Source organism: Saimiri boliviensis, chromosome 6 (genome assembly GCF_048565385.1).
Source record: "Saimiri boliviensis isolate mSaiBol1 chromosome 6, mSaiBol1.pri, whole genome shotgun sequence".
Lineage (NCBI taxonomy): Eukaryota > Metazoa > Chordata > Mammalia > Primates > Cebidae > Saimiri > Saimiri boliviensis.
Window position 1 is genome coordinate 70,949,242 of NC_133454.1, and position 11,138 is coordinate 70,960,379.

Here is an 11,138-nt window from a genome sequence, read left to right on the forward strand (position 1 = left end):
GGTGTCAGAGAAAGTTTCCTGGATGAGGGGACATCCAAATAGAGACCTTAAGGAATTATTCAGGGAAAGTGGAGAAGTTGTGTTTCAGGCCTAGAAAACAGTGAGGTCAGAGGCCTGGCAACATGCAGGAGAGGTGACAGGCAAGGATACAAATGGAGACTCCATGTCATGCCACATGTGATCTATTACATATTATGATACGTAGCCTCCATTTGCATTCTTGCCTGGGCCCTGCAAATGGGAGGGGTGGCACTGGTGGTGGTAGAGGCAGTAATGGTAGTGGTAGCAGTGATCATCCCACAGCTCAACAACCATTAACTGAGCACCTACTGTATGCCAGACATGTGGAAAACAGCAAGAAGTTTGGCCTGGCAAGAGAGTAGTATCGGGCAGTGGAGGTCGGTAGTGCAGGAGGTGGGGGTGGGGCACAGGCTCTAGAGAGAAGCCTGCAGAGGCAGCAGAGCTCAGTTTCTCTAGGGCCACCAGAACAGGGCTGATGTTCAGGAAGGACAGGCTGGCAGGGCTGGCAATGCCAGGGCCTATGCTGATTGCCCAGGGCCTATTCCAAACCAGTAGTTATTTTGAATATCTCACCTATTTTTGAGCCTGGAGTGATTTCCAGCTGGGGAGTGAATAAAACAAATTTGTGTTTTACAAAGATCCCTGAGGTTTCTGTGGGAGAAAGACTTGGAAGGAGTCAAGAATGGAAGCAGGGCAATTGGTTAGTATTAATAAGCTGTTGCAGCTACCAGTGACAGAGATGGTGGCAGTCTAGACTAGGGCGTGGCAACAGAGAGGGAGAGAAGTGGGTGGGATTGCCAGCTATTTAGAAGACAGAATCAACGAAGCCACGAAGCCACGATGAGTCACACACGGCCCCTGACAGTGCAAAGGGGAAGGAAAGGCATGGATTTCAACAGCATTAAAATCAGCATTGTTGTGCTCCGCAGGTTATAAAGGCCTTTCACACACACGCGATCTCATTAAATCCTCACCACAAATCTCAGAGGCGGGTATAATTCTCAGATGAGGAAAACTGATGCCCAATGGCAGACACTGTTGGCTGCCCACTCAGCAACCATTCCCCCACCTCCTCTTTGCTAACAGAACTCCATATGGATGGGTGTTCAGCACTTGAGGTGAACCATGACTGACCTAAGCCAGCCTTAGGAATCCAACTGTCTTTTGTCACTGACTAGCCTGGGGCTGATGACATGACCCAGGGCTGATGGAGTGAGCAGGAAAGAGTTTCCTTCTGTAGGGCAGAGTCATGTGAAGAGAAAGCTTTTTTGCTGCTGCCCTCCCTTTTCTTCCTGCCTCAGGTGCTATCAGTTAAGGGCATGAGCCCCGGTGCTGTGGCAGCCATCTTGCAACCCCGAGACTTGAGAATGATAAAAGCCAGGATGCTGAGGAAGGCTGTCCTGAGCTGAGTCCTCAATGACCTTGATGACCTACACTCAACCAGTCTAGGATCACATACCTCCACATTTCTTGTTAAGAAAACAACAGATGTCCTTGCCAGTTTATGCCACTGTAGCAGCGCTGCCAGTTACCCACACACAATGCCTGTTATCCTCCTACCACTGCCATGCACACCAGCTCCAGTGAGCTTTCATTCCCAACAGCCAGCACCTGCTTCTCTTTGTCAGAGGGCTTCCCTCAGGCTGTCCAAGCCCACTTTGACAGCAAGCATAGAAAACCAGAAGAGTCTGAGAATGTCCACCCCACTCCACCCCAGGTGGCCCTTAGCTCAGAGAGATGAGTATGGAGGTGCCAATCCTCTAGCTCCCTTGCACTGATGTGGATGACTCTGAGGAGTGATTGCATGGTCCCCGGAGTTCCTCTGCAAGTTTGAGCCAAGCTCCCCTTTGTGGGACTTGGCCTGAATCCCACCCTTGCCTTGCCTCCTTCCCTTCCCACTTCTCCACTCCCCTAATACTGGTTTGTCTTGGAAACACCTCCTAAAACGTCACTTTCACTTGACTCCTCATCTCAACGTCTGTTTCTAGGAATCCCAACCTAAGACAGCCACTGTTAGTCAGGCTTTCTGTACTCGCAGCCTACTGCATTCTACCAGACACAGGTCCAGCAAGGTAAAGATCTCATAGCACTTTTGCAATGCTTCAGATGCAGGTTTCCTGCCTACGAAATCTACCATTTTTAAAAACATGCTATTTAAACTGTATCTTTGTAAAGTGCTACATCCTAAACATAATAGCATTGGCAGCTAATTACTACTGATTACTGAGCATCTCCCAGGAGCCAGGCACCAGGCCAAGGCTGTATTCACCTCCATGACCTCATTTAATTTTCATTAGAACCCTATAAGGTGGATACTGTTTGTATTAATTTTGTATGCTGAGTAACAAATTACCACAAATTTAGCATATTTATTGTCTCACAGCTTCTGTAGGTCAGAAGCCTGGGCACAGACAGTTCTCAGCTTTGGGGTCTCACCAGCCTACAGTCCATCAGTCAGGGCAGTGGTCTCATCAGAAGGTTGACTGGGGAAAGATACACTTCCAAACTCCCTTAAGTTGGAAAAATTCACCTCCTTGCAGTTGCAGGATTTAAGCCCTGATATTCTTGCTGGCTGACAGCCAGGGCCCACTCTCAGTTCCTAGAGGTGACCCACAGCTTTGCCACGTGGCCTTCTTGCAGCATGACAGTTTCCTTCTTCAAAATCAGAACTCAGAGAGAGTCTCTGACTCCAGGGAGGGTCTGGTTCCTCTTTTAAGGAATTTCACCTGACTAAATCAGCCCCACTCAGCATAATCTCCCTTTTGAGTAACTCAGAATCTAATAATTTAGAACCTTAATCACATCTGCAAAATCCCTTTACCTTTGCCATATTCCATTGGTCAGAAGCAAATCACAGGTCTTGCTCACATTCAAAAACAGGGATAATACAGGGTGTGAACGTTATGGGTTCCAGACTAGGATCTGTCTGCCACACTATTATTATCCAAATTGTACAGTTGAGGAAACAAAGGCAAAGAAGGGTTTAGTAATTCTACCCAAGATCATACTGCCAATGAGTGAGGGTGGAGTACGGTTTCAAACCCACGCACTGTAGGTTAGAGCCTGCACTTTTTTTTTTTTTTCACCCATTTCCCCTTTCAAGAAAGAGCTCGCACTCTTAACTGTTACTCTGCACTGCCCAAACACTGCTCCAAGTACGTTCCCTTCCTTATGTCCCCAAATTTCCTTGAAAATCACAAGGAGGAAATGGAAGCTCAGAGAGGTTAAGGAACTTTTCCAAGGTCACACAGTAATGAAGTCAGGGCCACAAATGAGGTTTATAAATCTCCAAACCCAAGATCTGGAGAGCTTGTTTGGAGATTCTAACAGGGGAGCATAGCTCCTCATATACCCTCGACAGAATAATGGTCCTCCTCTATCAGGAAAGTCATCCTCTTTGACCAAGCATGCAGCTTCAGGAGGGATGCACTGGAGTGGTGAGGGAGGAAGGGGAAACCCACCTAGCCAGCCAGAAGAGCCAAATCAACCCTGCGATCATTTAGGTGACAGAGGTCACAGCCAGATTGCCCTCATATCCAAAACCCAAGATCTTAACCAGTGTAGAAGGCAGTCAGTGCTTTAACAGGAGTGGAGAGTACAGAAGGAGCTTACAAGAGACAAACAGCACCCCTACTGGGGCAGGGCGGGACATGGTCATAAAGAAATAACAACATATGGCTATTTGAAAATGGGGGAGAGGGAAGGGAGAAAGTATGTTTCCAAGGAGGGGACAGGTTAGGCAAAGGCAAAGCAGCAGGAAAGCATGGGTGTTTGGGATTGAACAGGGGTGGAGGCTAGTCTTGGGGGCACTGAGAAAGGAGCCTGGAGATGTAGCCAGGCCCCAGTTTGGAACACCAGGCTGAGGGGTCAGAGTTTTATTCTGAAGACAGTGGGGAGCCACACTCCAGTGACCCCCCCCCTCCTCTGCCCACAGGGAGCTCTCAAAGGGTGCTGAGCCCAGCAGCCATGCACAGAAATGCCTCTCTGAGGGTGAATGCAATGTGTGGAAGACAGGACTGTTTAGGGTCTTCCTACCTCTGATGGCATTTCCCCCTTAAGGGCACCTGAGAGTCTCCCATATCCCTAGGGGAGAGGGTTGATGTGAGGCCATGGCCATGTTATGACTGAGGAAACTGAGGCTCATTGGGAGACAAGAGGCCCTGTGAGGGTAACGAGGCTCAGTGGTGGGAACAAAGGTCGCGCTTCAGTCCTCGTGCTGGGAGCATGGGGACCAGCTACTATACTGTTCCTACAGATTAAGGCTCATCCACCCTCATTCATGTAACAGAATCAGCAGGGGCTGCGGATTCCAGGGCCCTAAACCCAAGGGTTCCGATTCAGCAGACGTGAGGTGGGGCCATCAATTGGCCTTTTGAAACAAGCAGCCCGTGACCCAGGGCCAGTCTATCCTTCAGGAAGCCCTCAAGGGTGTAAGGTCCAAACCCCAGTGGGAGGACGCTGCCCATGATGTAGCCCTACCTCTGAGGGTCTCTCCGTCCTGCCGCTTTCTCTGGGGTTGCCTCAGCCCAACACAGGCCTCATCAAGTCACTGCCTCCAGCCTCAGCCCTTCAACCCCTCCTTCACACAGCAGCCCAGGTGAACTTTCCAAAGAGCAAAGCTGGCCTTCCACGGCCCAGCTGAAACTCCTCCCGTGGCTCTACCTCACACAGGTGGAAGTTCACCTCCCCTACCTGAGCTCCCGGGTCTAGAGAAGGCAACGCACCTGAGTTTTGCTCCCCCGTTCCCTTTGCCTGGGCTGCCTTTTCCTGTGCACCGGGGGACCCCTCCTCAACCTCACCTAAGACGCAGCCCCCTGTCCCCTGCCCCAGAGCTAGCATACCTGCCGAGCTTCGGTTTCTTATGTAAATCTCCCAGTAGCGCTCTAAGGCCTGGCTCGGGCAAATGCTACTAATAACGGAAAACGGAGGCTCAGAGCGTCAGTAACTTGCCCCAGGTTCCTCCGCTGTGAAAGGCGAGATTCGAACTCGAGACAGCCGCCCCTGGAGAGCTCCACTTCCTGCGGCTGCCAGCAGGGGTGCGCGGAGCCGCGGGGATCCGGGAGGCGGGGGCCGCGGTGGGGGCGCTGGAAGAACCGGGGCTTTGATTCCCACCTCCCGGCGCAGACCCAGACGCTAATTAAAATCGCCTGGGCCGCGGGGGCGGCGGGGCGGGCACAAAGCCGGCTTTGACCGGGAGGCGGCGGCGCTGGCGGGCGCGGGGCCGCGCTGCACAGGGGCTGCTTGTGGGCCGTGTTTGTTTTCGCTCGTAAAGCGCGGCCGAGAGCGGTGCCCGGGCGGCGAGGGGGCGCCCAGCCCGGGGAGGGCCCCTGAGGCCACGGCCCCCGCCCAGCCGCGCTCGCTCCCCGGGGCCACCCTGGGCAAGGCCCTGCCCACTCGGGCCTCAGCTTCCCCTTCTCTCTCAGGATGATAGCGGTGTCTCTAGGAATGAACGCTTGCTGTATTCCAGGGCCTGGGCTGGGACATTTCCCACTTGGTGTATGTCATCCTCCCGGCTCTATTAATATTCCCATTTTACAGAAGAAGCCCAGGGAGGTTGAACACCTTGCCCAAGTTCTCACGGTTTTAAAGGAAAGAGCAAGGCCTAGAGGGCAGCAGTGGGAGAGCAGAGTTCAGGGCAGCTGGGCCGCAGGAGGTGGGTGGCGCGGGGAGAATGCTCCTGCTCAGAGCCCGCTCACTGCCTATCAAGCTGCCTGTTGAGAGTGAGCTCCCAGCGCGGGGGTATTGAAGCCGAGCCTTACACTGAGCCAGTGGGGGTTCTCTGAGCTTCTAGCCCGGGTAGTTAGGGTCCCTCAGTGTGCAGCAGTGGCACTGCCTTTTCTGGGCTGCATGGACATTGAGGGTGGGGTCCGAGTATCGCTAGTGCTGGCAGAGGAGCAGGTCTGTGTGAATGGGTGGGAACCAAGAAAAGATGGGAAATTCCTCCTTGGGAGCCCCCACGGTCAGAAGGATCTCCTGGCTTCTACAGTCATTGAATCACCAAATCTTAGTGGCCTTTGCACTTGCACCCGCCCTGTGGTTCTCTTTTTCCACTTACTTTTCACTGGATTACTCATCCTTCAGTTCTCAGCTCAGCAAGTTATAGCCTCCCAGCACCCATCACTTCTTCATACCCATCACGGTGGTAATGGTGCACTCAAGGCGTTGGCCCTTTCTGCCAGACCCAGAGCCCTGAGGATGGGACTGTATTAGTTTGCTCCCCTCTCTGCCACCAGGTCCCTCCCTTCATAAACGGGCCCAGGAAGATGCAGTGGGGGAGTGTTTCCTCTGGTGCCTCCAGATCAGAGCTCAATCAAGGCCTGGCTGGAGGTCTTGGGATGAGAGCGGGCATGGTCAGAGAAATACAGAAGCCTGAGGCGGGCCCCGGCTCACTGCCTAAGGAAGTAACTGACAAAGCAGCTGACAGTGCCCATCCAGTAACATGGCACCGACAGTGTCCTATGGCTAGGGGTCCTGCCTCCCTTCCAAGACTGGTCCTCTGGTAGTCTCAGCTCTGTGTCTCTCTTCCTCCCTTGACCTAGCCCCCCAACCCCCATTTGCCCTGTCTGCAGATGGCTGGCTACGAGGGCTTTGACCTGGATAGGAGGCCCCCACTGATCCCAGCCACCTGTGAGGAGGAGAACAAGGCAAGAGGGAGGGTTTCTCCAAGGCTCTCCCCCTCCCTAAGCCCTGGGAGCCAGAGCTTGGACAGAGACACTATTAACACAAAATTTGCAAACATGGCTTCTAAAAATAGCTCTGGCTGGCAAGGCCCACCTGGCACAGACTGCACCTTTGCGGCTGCTGGCCTGCTCCCTTTGGAGTGTGGGCCATCAGTCTGTCAGCAGACATGTCACTCTGCCCTCTTCCCCCAGGGGACAGGGCAGCCACAGCCTTGGGTGGGATCCAGGGGAGAGACCCTCATGAAGACGGGGCTTGTCCCAAACTGATGAGGGGGAGAGGGAGGATGTGCGATGCCAGGAGGAAGACAGTCTTGGAGATAAGGTGGATGGAGGAGGTGCCACTGCCCACAGGGAGCTCTCAAAATGGGTGGAGGGCAGGACACAAATGTACAAAAGAGACCAAAGCAGCATTTAAATTCCTGCAAATGAAAATAGCCCAAAATGAAGAAGGAAAGCCTGTGGGGAGGAGGGCAGAGCCAGGGGAGTTGGTCCATGATCTTATGGATCCAGGAGGAGTGGGCATATGGTCACCCCCAGCAAATCCTCAGAGCCAGGAAGGAACCCGAAAGCTCACCTTGTCCAACCCTTTTATTGGACACATGAGAAAACTAAGGCCCAGATTATCGAGCCTTTCCCCAGGTGCCTTCTCAAGGGTCTGCTGGCCTCATGACATTTCTACCAGGCCCCTGGGCCTCCTTCTCCGCTGGCTGATGGAATGACCATTATTAATGATTCTCAGAATGCTCCTTTTCCATTGGCAGTTTATTGAGAAAAGCTTTACTGAGCAACTATTACGTGCCACACACTGGGCCCACAGAGCTGAACTGGACAGGCAAGCCGCTGCTTTCCAGGCTAATGGCAACACCTGCTTGTGTGCACAGAGCTCTGCTGTGCATTCACATAGATTCACAGAATGGAACAGTTTCCCAGCTTATAGCTGAGGAACCTGAAGATCAGGGAAGTTACTAACTTTGTCATCAGCAAAGTTGGGGCCGAAGTCTCCCCATACTGCCTCAGGAGGCTTTGGGTTGCCTTTGGGTCAGTAGGGACAGGCCTGTAGGAGGCCAGTCATACGCTCCTGGAAGCCTCCTGTCCCGGATGCCACCACAGAGGAGAGCTGAGAGGGCACTGGAGGCCCCGGGACCAGAAACACGCAATTCTGCTGCAGTGCCTTGCTTTTGGTTGGGCTCGGTGACAGCCCTGGACACATTACATAGGTAGACCCCTGCCCTTGCAGAGCTCATGGGGAAGCCCTGCTGCTCCCTATTGGGTAGCTTCTAGTAGTCCTCCCTGTCCCTCCAGGGGCCACAGACAAATGCCCACTCCTGGAGTGGAAAAATAGGGCAAGAGCTGTCGTCTTCCTCCTGGCCCTCACACAGGCTCCATCGGGGTCTGTGGAGGGGAGGGGCATGGCGGTCAGTAGATGTGAAGCCACTGACCTCCCTTAAGGGCACCTGTCTGTGCTGGGCCCTCACAACCACCCCTGGGAAGTGCCCATCTGTGTTCTCTCTGTAGACACCCCAGGCTCACCCTCAGTGAGGACCTGTGTTCCTTTCTCCTCTTTCTGGCATCATGGTGAATTCTCTGCGGTGGTTCATTCAAGGTGGAGCCTGCACATCCACTCCAACATGCCCCCATACCCGCAGGGTACATCCCTGCACCTACACCTCCCTGCTTGCTGCCCAGAACTTTCCATCACACCATGATGCAATGCTTGCCTGAGTCTTCACATCCATCATACACCCTGTGGGCTGACAGGGCCCTGACCACAGGCGCAGCGAGTAGCTAGCTGTTCTGTTCTGCTCACAGACTCTGGAGATCCGTCTGCCACCGAGCACTCTCCCTACCTCAGAAGACCTGCTCCCTGCACAGCTCCATGTGATGGAAGTGGCCACTCTGAACATATGATTGTCATTTTGAGTTAGATGCCCCTTCCACCCTAGCCACACCTGAGCAAAGGCAACATCTCTAGGCTGGACCTAAGAGAGGCGTGTGCTCTGTGAGGCGGCCCAGCTCTGGAACACTAAGGGTAAGTAGAGGCAAAACCTAACCTGAGGGCATGAAGCATGTTGGTAGCCATGCCTTCCCTAATATTTCGTTCTCATGAAACAGCTCCCCACTCCCTTCACAGAAGCAGTGCTGGGCAGGTCTTTTCCCCGGGCAGGCCACTGATCAGCTAGAGATGGGGAGAGTCCCAGCTCACAGGCTCCTAGAGCCCAAAGAGGCCCCTGGGAAGGATCTGCCAGTGAGGTGATGAGCTCGCTGTGCTCCTCCAGGGATCTGGCTTGGGGCCAGCTCAGAGCACTGGGCCAATGGGAGTGGAGGGCTGCCTTGGTGTCTGAGCCTTCCCCAGTTCCAGGCCACACAGGTCCCCCAGAACTACTCCCAAGGTGCCCTGAGAGAGCCTGTGCCCCTTGCATCCAAAATGCTGGTCTAACAAACAGATCCTGTGGGATCCAAAGAGAAATCGGATCCCAGTGGGAGACCCAGTAAGCATGAAGGAAAGAGAAGCAGACCCGGAGCGAGACTGAAGAAGGAGCTCGGGCTGCTGCTGCTCTGGAGGGCACTGAGGAGCCATTGGGCCAGTAGGGCTGCAGTTTAGACACTGACATCAAAAGGCCGTGCCACCTGAGCAGTCCTGTGCTCCCTCACCGTCCCTGCAGTACCTCAGTGGCTCTCTGTTCCTTGCAGCCTGAACAACCCAAACTTGCCCCTGGACTTCTGCAAAAACCCTCCGTCCAGAAGGGAGAAGCCCCAGCTATGGCATTAACTGCAGGGTGATCTGAATAAGTCACTCAGTCTCTCCCAAGCTCAATTTTCCCATCTGGAAACTGGGGAGACCAATCCCAGTTTCTCCATATCCTCCCACAAGACATGATGGCGGCAGGAGGCGGGGGCTGTGAGAATAGAATGAGATCACAAATTGGAAAACACATGGAGACTCAGCATCCAGTTACAAGTGATTCGTCATTTATGACCTATGTGCGCGAAAACACCAAATGGCAAATCCTCGACTCTGCCCTCCCTCAGGCCATTCGGTCAATCCATACAGGAGAGTCTCCCTTGGGCGCCTGACTCCATTTGGGGTGGGAGGGGACTTTAAGAGAACAAGACCCCAGCGCAACCCTCCCAGGGCTCACAGTCTGTCTGAGATGACAAGATTCACACACACATAATCGCTGCCGTATTTTGGTGCACCGACTCAATGCCAGCCCCAAGCAAAGCACTTTATACATAATGCTAACATCAGTAGACCAACCCCATCGCTCGGTGGTGCTGTCCTCTGCCCTCAGTCTAGGATGAGGAAACAGAGCTCAGGAAGGTGGCTGAGAGGCTTGGCCAACGTCATAGTTGGGCTGGAACCCAGGACGAGCTGAGTCTGAGGCCTGTGGTCTTCCCAGCTCCACTGGCTCCCTGTGAGGCTGCTGAAAGAGCGTTGGGTGGGGGGCGCTGCCTCAGTCCGTCCCTCACTGGCCCTGTGCTGGGCATGGGCATCCAGAACAGAATCTTGAGCTTTAACCCCTAAGGAACCCGTGGTGCAACCAGAGCTGGCTCAGCTGCACATCTCAGAGCTCCCAGTGCCCCAAACCCCTATCGTGGCACAGCTGACCCCTTACCAGCAAGAACTGTATTTCCAATGTGTATGCAGCTATGTCTTCAAAAAGACTATGAGCTCGGCCAGGTGCAGTGGCTCATGCCTATAATACCAGTACTTAGGGAGGCCGAGGCAGGAGGATGGCTTAAGGACAAAAGTTCAAGACCAGTCTGGGCAACACAGTGAGACCCTGTCTCTAAACAAAATTGTTTAAAAATTAGCCAGGCATGGTGGCACGTTCCTGTAGTTGCAGCTGCTTGGGAGGCCAAGGTGGGAGGATCACTTGAGCCCAGGAGTTAAAGGCTGCAGTGAGCCATGATCATGCCATGGCACTCAAGCCTGAGTGGCAGAGTGAGATCCTGTCTCAAAATAATAAATATATAAATAATAAAAAATAAGAAAAGACTGTGTGTTCCATATTTGACAGGTTAGAGAGAATGAATCCCCAAACTTCTGACCCTTCATGGGGTTGAGGCAGGAGGCTTAGTCAGATCTGAGGAACTGGGTGCAGTTCAAGGTGTTAGCAACAGAACCCAGCGTGAGCCCAGGGCACCTATGGGAGTCACACAGCTGCCATCTACCATGGGTAAACGTGTGTACCACTCTCTGCACTGGGTACTCCCCCTGCACTGTCTCATTTCATCTGCACATGAAATGTTATTGTGATCCAATGTTACAGATGAAGCTCTGGTGGCTAAGGGAGGTTTAGTGACTTGCCTAGGGTCGCACGACTAGTTCCTGATGGAGCTGGGCCTCAATCTGCAGCCTTCTGAGTGAAGATCAAATTCTTCATCTGGCATTCAAGAACTTTTTGCAGGATGACCTCAAAAGCGTCAAGCAGA